Here is a 16,761-nt window from a genome sequence, read left to right on the forward strand (position 1 = left end):
CTTCCTGTAGTATTTGGGGAAAAGAGGAGTATGTCTCAAGTCTACATCTAAGTAAGTCAGGGCGACTTCTCTATTGTTCTTTGGCTCCTACTCACAGCTCCTAGGGTGAACTTGTGCCTCTGTTCATTTCATTATTGGTCACTGTCTAGAATTCTGATATGTGGTGTCAACTGATTTCACCAGTGGGTCAGGTAGAGGAGGCTACAATTCCCTTTTTGTTATGCAATAGAATTTTACTGGATGTTTGTGGGTTTAAAAAAGAAAGAGATTTTGGTTCGACATAGAACAAGAAACAATTTGAAATTTACAATTTTATTAGACATTACTCTTCTTATAAAAACAATGACTTCCCTATCACTGGGAATTTCTCAAGCCAGATCTGTGCTATATTTGCTGCTACATATGAAAGGAGCTGCCTCTCCTTTTTACCTTTCACTAGATGCCAGCAACATCTCCAAATTGCTGTTAATTCCTACTGCAGAGCAGTTTATTCATCTAACTCAGTGGCTCTCAGCTGGGATCAATGTGACCTCCCCTCCCCCAGGAAACATTTGTCAATGTCTGTAGACATTTTTGATTATCATGACTAGGCATGGTGGTTCTACTTGCATCTGGGGGTAGAGGCAAGAGGTGCTGCTAAATATCCTACAATGTACAGAACAGCTTCTCATAATAAAAAATTATCCAGTGTAAAGTGTCAGTACTGTAGATATTGAGAAACCCTGATCTGACTCCCACTCAACCAACTAAACTAAAGTAAGGGCATAGGTCAGCAAATCCAGACACTGATTAAAGTATTCTGCTGAACAATGGGCCATTTATTCCAAGACTCCACTACTAACAGTATAATCAACAAACCTTGCAAAACTACAGTGCTTTCTTGAAAATATCTTTGAGTTCTGAGCAGAGTTCTATCCCTACCAATATTTTGAAAGAAAGGGAAACAGTAGAAACATTTATTCTTGGGGTACCTGGGTGGTGCAGTCCATCAAGTCCCTGACTCTTGGTTTCAGCTCAGGTTGTGATCTCAGTGTTGTAAGATGAAGCCCGCGTCTGGTCTGCACTCAACATGGAGTGTGCTTAAGACTCTTTCTCTCAAGGGGAATCCTCTTACACTGTGGTGGGATGCAAACTGGTGTAGCCACTCCTGTAAACAATATGGAGGTTCCTCAAAAAGTTCAAAATGGAACTACCCTATGACCCAGAAATTGTACTATTAAGTATTTAGCCAAAGGATATAAACAAAATGGTTTGAAGGGACACATGCACACCAATGTTTATAGCAGCAATGTCCATAATGGCCAAAATATGGAAAGAACCCAGGTATCCATTGAGAGATGAATGGATAAAGAAGATGTCGTGTGTGTGTGTATATATACTACACATTCACATATACATATACATATACATATACATAAGAATATTACTCAGCTATCAAAAGGATGAAATCTTGCCATTTGCGATGACATGAATGGAACTAGAGAGTATTATGCTAAGTCAGAGAAAGAAAAATACCATGATTTCATTCATATGTGGAACTTAAAAAACAAAACAGATGAACATAGGGGAAGGGAAGGAAAAATAAAACAAGATGAAAACAGAAAGGGAGGCAAACAATAAAAGACTCTTATGTATAGGGAACAAACTGAGGATTGTTGGAGGGGAGGTGGGCTAACTGGGTGATGGGCATTAAGGAGGGCACATGATGTGATGAGCACTGGTTGTTATATGCAACTGATAAATCACTGAATTCTACCCCTGAAGCTAATAGTACTGTATATGTTAACTAAATTGAATTTAAATAAAAAATTTAGAAAAAAAAATTTTTAAGTCTCTTTTTCCTTCTCCCTCTGCCCCTTCTCACTGTGTTCTTCTCTCTCTCTCTCTCTTTCAAATCAGTCAATCAATTTTTTAAAAAATTTATGCTTCCCCTATTAGGAAAATTCCCTTAAAGTTGGGGATATTTTGACCTCATTACAATTATATTTTAACTGCTTTTCTTTTGTGTAAGTGTGAACATTCCTCTTTCTGAAGCCTTACTAATAGAGATGGTGAATTGAGCTTTTTGCCAATGACCTTGCCCATGACTGTGGCTCTGCAGCTACAGGAGTTTGGAGATTAGTCCTTTGGTTAGGAAACGGCTTGCTTTTGTAAGTTTATTTTATTTGGGTATTGTGCACGTCTTAACATGATGCTTGCTTTCTTGTACTGGAACTTCCTAGTTACCTCTGAGACTCCAAAGCTACCCCCACCCCACCTCTCTCAATTTGTAAGGTCCTAAAAATCATCTCCTATCCTGGTGCAGTGACTGGCCCATAGAAGACTCTTAACGGTTGCTGGATAGATACATGACTATTTGCTCAATAGAATTAGGTAGAAATGAAATAACATAGTCCAGGTTGAGGGTGAGATATGGAAAAGGACTTGCATTAATCATGCAGATGTGGACAAGATACATCATTAAAGTTCCTGTTGCAGGACCACAAAGTTTCACAGTACTAATTCCTTTAGAGAGTAATTTTAATTAAAAAATTTTTTTTTAGTTTTAATTCTAGGTAGGCTCCATGCCCAATGTGGGGCTCAAACTCACAGTTCTGAGATAAAGAGTCACACGCTCACCGACTGAGCCCTGAGAGAGTAATTTTTTAAAGAGGATTTCCTCTTAACTAGCTTCTCCGGTCCCATTTACTCAGAGAAACAAAACAATAATTCTAAAAAAAATGTGTGTATACATGCAAATGTATTTTAACTGGAAAGGAGAACTGAAAGAATCTCAGAATTAAGTGTATATCAGAACTGCCTGGAGAGTCATCAAAACACAGAATTCCAGGCCTCATCCCCAGAGATTTTAAACATGATAACTGTGAGGCCCAGAACACTGGCAACTTTAAAGAAACACGTTGTGTGAGGCTAGGGCAGTTCATTTGGAGTCTCATGTGGAGAAACACTCTTTGTGTCATAAACAAGTGTATGCTCTGAGGCCATTGGAAGGGTTTTTTGAAAGTAATAGCAGCAACCATAATCTTAATGTACATTCCCAGACTTCAGCCTGGTTTATTCTCATTCACTAGTAAAACATGACTTTTAGGACAGTGTGGCTAGAATTCCATAAATCTTATTCACCCATCGTCTGAACTGGTCACGTTCTGGACTGGAGAGGGGTAAGTGCATCCATGGGTTAATTTAAGTGGTCCAGCTACGGGCAATAGGAGAAGCCACAGAGAAGCAGAGTTGATTAAAATAGGATGAAAAGGCAGAGGGGGATTTCCTAGAGGAGAATTCTAAGTGTCTGCAAGGGCCTTGGAGAGAGGTTGCTATCACCGTGTATTAATTTGAGCTCATTTCATTTCAAAATGCGGGGTTTTACTTGGGCTTGATGAAATGTTTTATTCAAAGCACAAAATTCTTGTGTACAAAAGTCTTAAATCGGTTTAATGAAAGGAAATGAAGAAGGAAGTGAAGAACAAGAGAAAGGAAAAGAAGGTTTCATCTACGAACAAGGCTGGGGCTGGTAGAAGGAGAGGAAGGTGAGACACAATGAAAGAGATTGTGCCTGGAGCAAGAGATCAGGAGCCCAGACTGTCCCTGGAGTGACTCCTACCCCATCCTACCCAGTGAAAACTCATGGGGGAAGGTGAGACACCACCTGGGCCCAACTCGCCAACAGTTTACCCGTCAGTCCCCCAAGAGACCTGAGTCCTGTCCTTCACAAGGCTCCCCGACATTGGAGGGGGAGTGCCAAGAACCATTCTTAACCTACCATTCATTATTTTTTCTTTTACTTCTTATGCCAGGTGCCTCACCTGGCACAGGCTTCAGAGAGCAGAGGCTGTTCTACTCACTGCTATCTCCTCGTTTTGTTTAATTGCCCAGAGACCTAGTTCTTGATGTTTGGAATAAAAGAACATAAAAACAAACACCAAATCCAACATCTCAGGATCTCACAGGCAGGAAGAAAAATGTTGTTCCAAGCTACAGGCAGTAAGTTGTAAGAGGGGCAGCTGGAAAAATAGTAAAAAGACCATAGTTTTCTGGTCAGCTTTATTTTTCTTATTTCTGGTATAAGCACATTTATTTTGGTAAAAATTGAATTCTGGTCACTATAGGTAGATAGTATGAATGCACATGCAAAGTTAAAGAGATGAAAGTTATGATATATATTAAGGGCAAAGGAAAATGGAATATCTCATGTTTTTGAATATGGAAAAGCTAAACATCAAAATCACAATATTTGAAAAGTGAACTTCATAAAATGGAAGTCAGAAAACAATGACTCATGCAAATACTTCATCTTCAGAAATTATTTATAACTGAGTATATAGACATTACCTCTCCTAGAATGGGTTTCAAAGCCATTTTTGAGAAGGTGTGTGGCAAAGTTTTTTAAATGAAATGAGAATTTGTTTGGTCAAAGATATTTGAGTAGGCCCCTTCCTTCAGCACTAGAAATCCATTTTTTTTCTTTTTTTCTTTTTAAAAATTTTTTAGGGATTTTATTTATTTATTCATGAGAGACAGAGAAAGAGAGAGAGAGAGGCGGAGGGCAAAGCGGGTTCCCTGTGGAACAGGAAACCCAATGTGGCACTTGATCCCAGGACCATGGGATCATGACCTGAGTCAAAGGCAGATGCTTAACTGACTGTCACCCAGGCGCCCTTCTCTCTCCTCTCTCTCTCTCTCTTTTTAAGATTTTTATTTAAATTCAATTTAACTAACATATATTGTATTATTAGTTTCAGGGATAGAATTTAGTGATTCATCAGTTGCCAATAACAGCCACTGCTCATTACATCAAGTGCCCTCCTTAATGCCCGTCACTCAATTACCCCATCCCCTTGTCCACCTCCCCTCCAGCAACCCTTAGTTTGTTTCTAGAATTAAGAGTCTTTTATGGTTTGTGTCCTTCTCTGTTTTTGTCTTAAGAAATCCATTAATTATTGATTTTTTTTTCATGTATCTCCGTATTTCTTTGTTCTGGTTGGGAGTCAGAAAAAGATGGAGGAGGTATGGTCCTGTCCCAAGCAGAGGATGATGAGTGTTTCAAACTGTGTAAAATTCATGCTTTATCCTACAGTATTTCTTCATTTATTATTTAGAAACCATTTCATTGAATTTTGCTGGCAAAACTCAACACAGCAAAACTGGTGTATTATGCAGGCTTGCACTTACTCTTATTAAAATAGGACAAAGGCAAAAATTATGTTTGTTTTTCAAGGAAAAGAAAACACCTGGAGAAAGTATACTTAAAGATATTAAAGATGTAATGAAAAAGCCTTAGCTGAAACTGGACATCAAAATGTAGCAGGTGACATTAAGGCATGAACACATAAAATTTAGTATTTTTTAGAAGAGTAAAAAGAACTTAATATTCTAACACTTATTCTTTCTAGTGGAAACAATGATGTTGCACAAAGATTACTTCATAGATTGGTTGTTTTTTTTTTTTTTTTTTCATACAAATTAGCTCAAAACTAAAAATTGTCCTAACTTTTCTTCTGGAACTCTTTAAATTTCCATTTCTTCCTTTGGGAGAATTTGACTCTGGTTCAACCAGTAATGTTTTGAATCTGAGTCCGATAGCTTGCTACACCTGGGTAGGTCCTGCTGAGATTCACAAGCATGATCTTGTAGGAATCTCCAGAAGCCTCCTCAATAAAACATTTGATGGACGGCTTAAAAAGTTCTTGTGTCTAAGAGCATAGGAGAAACAAGACCCCCTAGACCACTTAGTCCATTAACTGAAGACTACACCTCATCACAGATGCCCTAAGCAGTCCGAAATTCTGGCTGGAGGATTAAATCTGGGCTTCTTAGTTCATAGCATATGAACACACATACCCACACACACACACACACTCTGTCTCTCTCTCCTTCCTTCTCTCTATGTGTGTGTGTGTGCGCGCACAAGTCTGTGTATGATATACACGTTTGGATTGCCTTAAGGTTTTTATTCTCAATATATGTAGTCATCATAAAGTAATATAGAACTGCAAAGAATGAATCATTAGGCCCAAAATATTCTTAGTATACATCTACCCTTAAAGCTATTGATGCCGGCTTTTCCAACCCATTTCAGTGTCTTGAGGATTTCTTAGCTATGTTGAAGACATCCTCCCATTCCCTACCACAAAGAGCATGAGAGAATGAGGGTGAGTGAGAGAACACTACTTCAACAAAGACTTTTACATTTCTGGACTCAGGAGGCTTTGGAAAACCAAATTTAGATACTAAGAAAGTGCAATTTTAAGAAATTTCTCACTGGCTTAAGAAGGATGAGGTCAAAGTAGTTTTAATTCTGATTTTCTGGTAATTTCTGGATGTATTTTACATGACATACTATGCATATGATGACTCCAGCATTCTCAATATTCTCCACATTTCCATTGATGACTGACATCCCCCTCCCCAACTCTTGGGGGGTTTGACCTTGATGTTTTCATGAGTAGGTAATGAAAGTGCTCTGCACATGCTGTCCATCTGCCTAACTCTATTCCCCCCCCCAATTTTTTTTTTTTTTTTTTGCATCAGGTTATTAAGAATTCCTTCTCAGCCTTTGGCTAAGATCAAATGCTTCAGTAGCCAAAGGAGTAAGACATTGTTGAATATATCTTAATATTTGACTCACTCTATAAATATTCTGCATATCTCTTTGCAATTTTTAGGTTATAAATTTTATTTTACTGATTAACTGTATATTCTTTATTTAGCTTTAATCCCAGTTCTAGTTGTTATATAGCTGTACCTTGTAGCCACAGTGGTTTGAAAATTGAAAAGTTTATTTGACAAAAATTCTGGTTCCACATTATGTCTTTTCCTAATGAGTTATTAAAAAAAAACTTGTTTTGCAAACTTGAAATTAATCCTAAAAATATAAAAATTGGGTTGTTTTCTTGTTATTAAAATTTGAGAGTTCCTTGTTATGTTCTATATATAAGTCCTTTATCAGATGTTTTCTTCCAGTCTATAGTTTGTCTTTTTATTTTCTTAAGTGTTTTTTGAGCAGTTTTTAATTTTGACAGAGCTCAATATATCATATTTTCATTTCATGCCTATGAATATATCATTATCATATCATCATATCATATCATTCATTTATGGCTCATGCCTATGAGCCACTTGTATCCTATCTATGAAATCCTTGCCTAGTCCAAGGTCACAAAGATTTTTTTCCTTGAAACTGTAAAACTTCTAGGGAAAGAGATAGGAAAAAAATGCTTTATATGGGTCTGTTGGGATGATCACCTGATTTTTCTTCTTTGATATGGTGAATTACATCAATTAATTTTCAAATGATAAACAAACCTTGTTTCTCTGGGATAAATCCAACTAGATCATGATGTATGACCCTTCTCACGTATTTTTGGATTTGGTCTACAATTTTTTTTAATTTGTTTAGAATTTTGGCATTTATTTTCATGAGAAATATTAATCTATTATTTTATTTTCTTGTCATGTCTTTGGTTTTGGAGTCAAGGTACTGCTGGCTTCATAGAATGAGTTGGGAAGTAGTCCTTCCTATTTAACTTTACCAAAAAGTTTGTGTCTAATTACTATCACTTCTTGAATGTTTGGTAGAATTCACCAGCAAAACCATCTAAGATTTTTTTGTATGTGTGGAATTTAAGTCCAATTTCCAATTTCAATTTATTTAATAGATACAGAGCCATTCAAGTTATGTATTTCTTCTGAAATGAACTTAGTGGTTTGTGTTTTTCAATTACCTGTTTAAGTTGTCAAAATTCTTGGCATAAAGTTGTTCATAATATTTCCTTATTATCCTTTTAATATCTATATATTTGTGGTGATGTCACTTTTCTCAATACTGATATTGGTAATTTGTACTTTCTTTTTTGCCTGATCAGTGTGCCAAAGGTTTATAAATATTATTATTTTTCTCAAAACCCAGCTTTTGGTTTTATTGGTTTTCCCTTTTGTTTTCTATTTTTATTGATTTCTGATTTTTATTATTCCTTTTTCTCTATTTACTTAAGGTTTCACTTTCTGTATTTAAAAATCATATCTTCAGGAAGACTTCAAAGTCATTCATTTGAGACCTTTATTCTTTTCTAATATAGACATTTACTGCTATAGTATTCCCTCACATATTGATTTAGTGGCATTCTACAAATTTTGATGTGTCATGTTTTCATCTGCATTTAGTTCAAAATACATTCTATTTCCTTTTTGTTTCTTTAGGGTCATAGATAATGTACAAGTGTGTTTTTTAGTTTCCAAATATTTGGGAATTTTCCAGATATCTTTATGTTATTGATTTGTAATTAATTTCCATTGAGGTTATAGGAATACTTTGTATAACTTGAATCATTTTAAATGCATGGAAGTTTATTTGATGCTCAGAATATGGTCTTTCTTGGTAAATGTTTTATATACTCTTGAAAGGAATGTATGTTCTGGGTTGTTGAGTGAAGTGTTCTATAAATGAGTTGGTGAAATTGTGTGATAGTGTTGTTAGGTCATCTATATCCTTACTGATTTCTGTTTACTATTTTATTAACTATTGAAAGAGAGGTATTGAATCTCTGACTATATTTGTCTTTTCTTCCTTGCAATTCTATCAGTTTTTGCTTCATGTATTTTGAAGATCGATAATTCTGTATGTAAACATTTATGATCATTAAGCTGTCTTTGTGAACTGACCCCTTTAACATTATGAAAGGCTCTTTATTCCTAGTAATAGTCTTTGATCTGAAATGGACTTTGACAATAATATCACCACTCAAACTTTCTTTAGATTAGTGTTAGCATGGTTTATGTTTTACATTGTTTTACTTTTTTTTTTAATCTGTTTGTATCAGTGGCTTTATTGGAAACAGCAGAGAGGTAGTATTACTTTTTAATTTAATCTGCAATCTCTGCCAGGGTATTAAACCGCTTATATTTAGTGTGATCATTGATATACTTCGGTTCAAATCTATGATCTTGCTATTTTTTCCTGTGTGCTCATCTGGTCTTTGTTGTCTTCCATCTTTTTCTGCTATCTTTTGAACATTGTTTTTACTGTTTATTTTATTTTTAAGTAGAGTATATATTTTAGAGAAGTTTTAGATTCACATCAAAATTGAGTGGAAGGTACAGAAATTTCTTATATACCCCTGCTCCCACGTATGCATAGCCTCCCTAACTATCAACAGTTGATCAATCTGCATTGACACATCATTAGCACCTAAGATCAATAGTTTACATTAGGCTTTACTCTTGTAAATTCTATGGGATTTGACAAGTGTAAAATGACAGGTATCCACCATTATAGTATCATACAGAATAAATTCAGTACCTTAAAAATCCTTTGTGTTCCACCTCTTCATCCCTTTTCCCCCCTCTAACCCTGTGGCAACAAGTGATTCTTTTACTACTTGCAGGATTTTGCCTTTTCCAGAATGTCATCATTGTATGTAGACTTTTCAAGTTGGCATCTTTCACTTAGTAATATGTGTCTAAATTTATCCCCCGTGTCTTTTCATAGCTTGATAGCTCATTTTAAAAACACTAAATAATATTCGATTGGTTAGATGTACCACAGTTTATTTATCCATTCACTGACTGAAAAACATCTTGGTTGCTTCCAAGTGTTGGCAATTATGAATAAAGCTTCTATAAACACCTGTGTGTAGGTTTTTGTGTGGGCATAATTTTCAACTCCTTTGGGTAAATACCTAGGAATGAAATTTCTGGAACATATGGTAAAAATATGTTTAGTTTTATAAAAACAAAACAAAACAAAAAACCACAAAAACCTGCCTGTCTTCCAAAGTGACTACACCACTTTGCATTCCCACCAGTGGTGAAGGAGATTTCCTGGCACTCCATAGCTTCTTTAGCATTTGATGTTGTCAGTGTTTTGGTGTGACCATTCAATAGGTGTGTAGTGGTATCTCATTATTCTAATTTACAATTCTCTAAGACATTTGAAGTTGAAAATCTTTCTGTACACTTGCTTGTCCTCTGTACATCTTCTTTGATGAGGTGTCTGTTCTGGTCTTTTGACCATTTTTTTAAATCATATTGTTCATTTTCTTATGGTTAAGTTTTTAAAAGTTCTTTGTATATTCTGGATAACTGTCTTTTATCAGGTATGTCTTTTGAAAATGTTTTCTCCCAGTCTTCAGCTTGTTTTCTTATTTTCTTGAAGTAGTTTTTGTTATTATAATTTACTTCCTTTGTTGGCTTATAACTGTAACTTTTTGTTTTGTTGTCTCAAGGGTTTATAAGTTACACTTTCACAGCTTACCTTTAAGTACACTGTACTACTTTACTTGTAGTCTAAGAACCTTACAATAGTATACCTCTATTTCTTCCCTCTTGATCTTTGTGCTGTTGTTGTCATAGATTTTATTTTTGCAAATGTTATAAACCTCACACAGCATTGTTAATACTTTTGTTTAAACAGTTAATTATCTTTTAAATGTAAATAATAAGAAAACATCTTATATATTTAACCCATGTAGTTACCATTTCCAATGGTATTCATTCTTTTGTACAGATTAACATTTCCAACTGACATAACTTTCCTTTTGCCTGAAGGACTTCCTTTAGCTTTTCTTCTAGTGAAGGAATGTTGATGATTAGTTTTTTCCAGCTTTTTGTGTGTATTACTTATTTTGCCTTGATGTTTGAAAGATATTTTTGCTTGGAGTAGAACTCTGGGTTTATGGTGTTGTTCTTTCAATATTTTTAAGGATGTCACTCCACTGTCTTCTCACTTGCATTCTTCTGATGTGGAATCTGCTTGTATCTTTATCTTTTTGTGTGCTGTATATCACATGTGTTATACACATGTTTGCACTCTCTGATTTTAGAATTTTTTGCCATTGATTTCTAACAAATCAATTATGACATGCCTTGGTGTAGTCTTTATCTTTCTTGTGCTTGAATTAATGGGTTTATAATTTTCATCAAACTTGGAAAAATTTTGGCTATTATTTAAAAAAAAATTTTTTTCCTGCCTTCCCCTGACTCTCATCTTTTTTGGTGACCCAAATTACACATACATTAGTTTACTTGAGGTTGTCTAACAGCTCACTGATGATGCTCTGTTCATTTTTTGAAACTCTCCTTCTTCTATATACTACATTTTAGATAGTGTTTATTATTCTGTTCACAAGTTCATTTATTTTTCTCATCTCCAGTGTCCAATCTGCTGCTAATCCCACCCAGTGTATTTTTCATCTAATTTTACTTCTGTTTGGGTCTATTTTTTAAATATCTTTCATGTCTTTAAGTTTTTGAACACATGAAATATAGTTAATATTTAAACATTTTTGTCTACTAATTCTAACATTTATTTTGTTCTGAGTTTATTTTTATTGATTATTTGCCTTACCCTGTGTTGTTGTTTTCCTACTAGGGAGTAATAATTTACATACCTGGTAATTTTTTTTTTTAAAGATTTTATTTATTTATTTGACAGAGATCACAAGTAGACAGAGAGGCAGGCAGAGAGAGAGAAGCAGGATCCCTGCTGAGCAGAGAGCCCGACGCGGGACTCGATCCCAGGACCCTGAGATCATGACCTGAGCCGAAGGCAGCGGCCCAACCCACTGAGCCACCCAGGCGCCCCCATACCTGGTAATTTTTTATTGGGTGCCAGTCATTGTGAATTTTACCTTGATACGTGCTTTACATTTCTATAAATATTCTTACTCTTTGTTCCAGGACACAGTTATGTTATGTGAAAATGGTGGGTTTTTTCTGATCTTGCTTTTATGATTTATTAAGTGGGACCTGAACAGTCTTCCATATAAGGCTAATTGTTCCCCACTACTAAGATGACATCCTTGTAAGTACTCGACATAATGCTCTATGAATCATGAGATTTTCCTTCATGATTTCTGGGTGCAGACACTACTCTGACTCTGTATGGGTACCAGGTACTCTGGTACTCTTTCTCTAGCTTTGCAGGTGATTCTGTTCCTGGCCTGTTTCCTCACATGCATTTGCTAGTCAGTACTCAGGTGAAAATTCAAGAGAAAATCTGCAGACCATCAAGTATCTGTCTGTAAAGTTCCTTTTCGTTCCCAGTACTTTTTCCTGTGAACTAGCTACTTTGTTCACTGCACACTTTCAGCTCCATCTCAAGCCAGGGAATCATCCAGTCTCCACCTGGGTCCCCCTTTCCACACTACAGACTGGAATCTGTCTTAGGACAGCAAGCTGGGATAATCAGAGGACTCACATCATTTTTCTCCTTTCTTTCAGAAATTGCTGTTCTTCATTGCATGATATCTAGTGTCTTGAAAACCATTGTTTTATATATTTTCTTCACTTATTGGTCATTTAAGGTGGAAATGTAAATGTGGCCCTGCTACTCCATCTTGGCCCGAAGTGTAATTCAGTTTCCAGCATATTTGTTTGTTTATTTTAAAAAATATTTTATTTATTTATTTGCCAGAGAGAGAGAGAGAGAGAGAGAGCACAAGTAGGTAGAGCAGCAGGCAGAGGCAGGGGGAGAAGCAGGCTCCCCGCTGAGCAGAGAGCCCAATGTGGGACTCAATCCCAGGACTCTAGGATCACGACCTGAACCCAAGGCAGATGTTTAACTGACTGAACACCCAGGTGTCCCAGTTTCCAGCATATTTATTTAGAGAAGGATAATGGGTACTATTCATTATCAGGAATGAAAGGGAAAAAATGGAAAGAAAGAGAGGAAGAAATCTGCTTTTAAATAAATCTTACAGAAAGAGGTTGTTGAGAAGTAGCAAAATGAGAAGAAAAGAATAATGTGGAGTTCTTCATTAAGCTAAATTTATTTCATTTAAATGTCAGTTTCTTATGCTAATATATATTTGCTACCTTTGTGTGTTAAAAGGACTTTCATCTGATTTTGTTTTTTACCTTGTAAAATAAAAAATTGATCATTCGTCCAACTGAAAAAAATACTGGCTTATCAAATTCTAATGTCTGGAAAAGAGTGGTAAATTTGGGTACTAAAAACAGATGGCTGGGAAATAATTGATTTCTAAGGTTACAAATAAAAAAGCTGTGGGCTCTTTGAAGTTTGAGATTGTATCTTTATTAAGCATTCTGTTTCCAGTGTCCAGCACATAGCTGATGCTCAGTATATGTTTGTTGAATGAATGAATGAATTTGGTGCCTAACCACATAATACTCAAGGACTGCTGGTCTGGCAGGTCCAGGAATTTTCCAGTGTAGCCCTCTTCTTAGTTGATCTGCTTCATTAAAGTGGAAGCAGTGAGACTAATTGGCTTTGACACGGGCTAATTTCCCCAGGTCAATGATGTGGTTGTCACACACCTCTCAGTAAATAAGCTGATGTCCAAGGCACCTGAGGCACAAGACCTAATCAGTTGGCAGGATCTTGGACCATGACAGCATAGGGAGAGAAGAAACAGTACAACATTAACTGGTGAGTCTGCCAGGATTCTGGAACACAGACACAAAGGACTGACCCGGAAGATACCTGCTCTGTGGGTTACAACCCTGGCTGCTCCTTAGAATCACTTGAGATGTTTTTATAATATATAGAACTAAACCCTATATCCAGCAATTCAGACTCAATTCTCTGAGGTGGGGAAGGAAATTGGAATATTTTTAAAGCTCTTATGCAAGTCTACTGTACAGCTAGGGTTACAAATTACTGTGTCAAGCCAAGAAATTAATAATCCTTTTCTGTCTTTGTTAGTCTCTCCCATTCAAAAGATGTCCTATTCTCCAGTAAGACCCTACGAGTAAGAGATATGCATTAGAAAAATGCCAAGTCAGGGGTGCCTGGGTGGCTCAGTGGGTTAAGGCCTCTGCCTTCAGCTCAATTCATTATCCCAGGGTCCTGGGATTGAACCCTGCATCAGGCTCTCTGCTCAGCGAGGAGCCTGCTTCCTCCTCGCTATCTCTGCCTACTTGTGATCTCTGTCTGTCAAATAAATAAATAAATAAATAAAATCTTTAAAAAAAAAGAAAGAAAAAGAAAAATGCCAAGTCAGTTGTTGGCAGATACTCCCTTTATTTTGGTATCAGTGCCATTTTCCTGTTAAAAGCCCCCATTTCTGTTCTGCAGGAGGACATTACAATTTAATGCAATTAGGTAAGCATCCATCTAATTTAGTGTGTCTATAGTCAAATTCAAGTCAAACCATTTCAATCGTGATCCAGTTCAAAATCCCTTCTCCAAATTGCCTTTATTCCCTACTCTTACTGAATTTCCAGGGAAGAAAGCTCATGCTTGGCTTTTGTGAAAGCAGCAGGGAGATGAAGTCAGGAAGAATAAGCTGACTGATACAGGCCAGGGTGGGGGCAGGAAACTGGAGCTGGTTACAGTCACTTCTCTGCTGATTCCAGATGCCAGTGTCATCACCCAGTCTGGTTGTGGGTATCTTCCTGCTGGCTCAGCAGTCCCTGAATTTTCCTGGCATGCTGCGATTTGCCTCTGCTTTATTCCCAGAGTGCCGACCTACCCTGAGTCTCTGCTTGTGGGGTTCCTTCATGTCCACCCAACATTTATAAGGCCTGAAGCAAATGGAGACACACTATCTTAAGTCTATATATTTAAGAGTTATATATCAGGTTGATAAACTGCCAAATAAAATATGTTCTATCTTCCTAACTCAAAATATATACTTTGTAAGGACAAATCAAAAAAATATATATAACGCTGAGAGTTAGCAAAATATCAGTTGAATACAAGTGAATTTAATTTTTGTTCCACATGCCAGGCAGTCTCTTGATGGGATGTCAATGTTAGGATGAGTAATAGTCCAGAAATTAGTATATATTTGTTTCCTGGAATCTAAATTTTTGAGACATCATTCCAAGTAAAGTCACTAATTAAGGTGATATAATCAAAACTTTCAGCTATAACTCGTACTCTTGTGTTCACTAATGAACACATGGATTAAAAAATGAAATGTAATTATATTCAAACTATAAAATTTGGATGAATTTTTAGGAAAATTTAAAGTAAATATAAACAAATAAAATTTTCCCCTATGTTTCCTATGTTGTTAAGTAAGATTTCTTCTAAAATATTTTAGACTATTTATTAAAATTAAAAGGCAAACTACAAATTATAATGAATATCAGTTCATTTTTCACAAAATTTTAAATCAAAGTGATTCCATTAAAACTGAAAATTTAAAAAAATTTAATCCTTATTAAAATTTTTATAGAAACAACTATATGTAATTCTAAAATTTAATGTCCATGAAATTGCCAGTATAAAGGAAAGTAATCGTGCTTCATGCCTGCTACACTAGACCTACAATATATATACATTTAAGGCTCATATGAGCAATACTATAATTATTTCTCAGCTCCCAGGTTAGCTGTTAAAAACAGTGGTCCAATTCATGAGCATCTGTGGAAGTACAAACAAAAAATGAAGAGAACAAAGAAAATGGACAGTTGTCACAATGAGGAAATTGATATTTCAGTATAGTAGAAACTTCTATATGCACACTATTTGAGGGGAAGGATTTACAAGTTAATTAACTTGGTGTTTTTTTTCTCCCCCAAGAGTTTTCACCAAATGCAATGCTATAATCCTTCCCATACCTGCAAGCAGCCTCTGCATGAGTGCAGATCACAAACCTTCCTGGCTGTGGACACAATTGCCTGTTTCGAGTATCTGAGGGAGTGGAGAAGCTCACTCTGAGGCCTGAATAGTGTCAGCCAGAGAGCAAACTTTTAGGGTTTTATGTTGGTCTGCACCACTTGTGATCTCAGATCCTGAGTGGCAGCAGCACCATGTAATTCTTCAGCAAATGCATTTGTTGGTGACTTGCAGAGCCCTGGAAAGATGGGGTCCAGGAAAGGGGTCCCTCTTGCCTGAGACTAAGGCTGGTATGGAAACGTTTGCTTCTTTGGTCTCTGGAGAATGAGGGTTTTCTTAGCAGGCCGATCTGTGCTTCTGACCTTATTGGACCTCTGAGGCCCTGGGAAGCTTGGACTCTCTGTTAGAACCACCTTGGCTCCATGGAACACTGGGAGATAATTTGTGGCTGTTCCTGACTTGTCCTGCCCCCTCTCTATTCCCTCTGCCTGAGCACTGGCATCCTCTGACGTGCGTATGGGTTCTGCTGCTCAACACATTCCAGATGAGAAACTGGTGCCAACTTCTATGTTCAGATTTATCCCTCAACTTCACAGGCTGTTCCCTGGGGATCCTCTTTATAGGAAACCATGGTGAGTGCTCCCCCTTCTTAAGAGTGGGAGAATGTGGAAAGAGAAAAGCTTCCAACTCTAACGCCCCAAGATGTCTTCAAAAGTCTCCCTGGTGTTTCTCTATAATCTCTCTGTAGAACCCCCCTCTAGTGGTGGAGTGAGGATCAAATGCACTTCTGATCTGCTCCATTGTCTTTGTTTCTCACCAGGCTGGTCCTCACATCAGTATTTATGTCTGTTCTCCCAGGAAGAGGCTTGTTGCGAGGGGGAAGAAAGTAACATTGTAGATTGCCATTTTGAAGCCATCCAAAGACTGATCACCACCTGGCTGTGGCGGACCAGGCTTGATACCACATTGTAGGATGGAGGACATCACTTTTTTCATGACGTTCATGACTTTTTTTTGTCCTAGAGTTTAACACCAGGTTGACTCCACAGTCTGTGAACCAGCTTTCCAAACCACACAGACTTTTTCAGAAATCTCTGCCCTCTTCTGCTAAACAGTTCAGGTATCATCATTTTCTGTCAGTCTTTGTCTTTTTTAAACTACAAAATGTTTGCCTACCTTTAAACTCAAAAAGATTCGGAGTGCCTGGGTGGCTTGGTGGGTTGAGGCCTCTGCCTTCA

This window comes from Enhydra lutris, unplaced genomic scaffold (genome assembly GCF_002288905.1).
Source record: "Enhydra lutris kenyoni isolate GAN:26980312 unplaced genomic scaffold, ASM228890v2 scaffoldscaffold5, whole genome shotgun sequence".
Classification (NCBI taxonomy): Eukaryota; Metazoa; Chordata; class Mammalia; order Carnivora; family Mustelidae; genus Enhydra; species Enhydra lutris.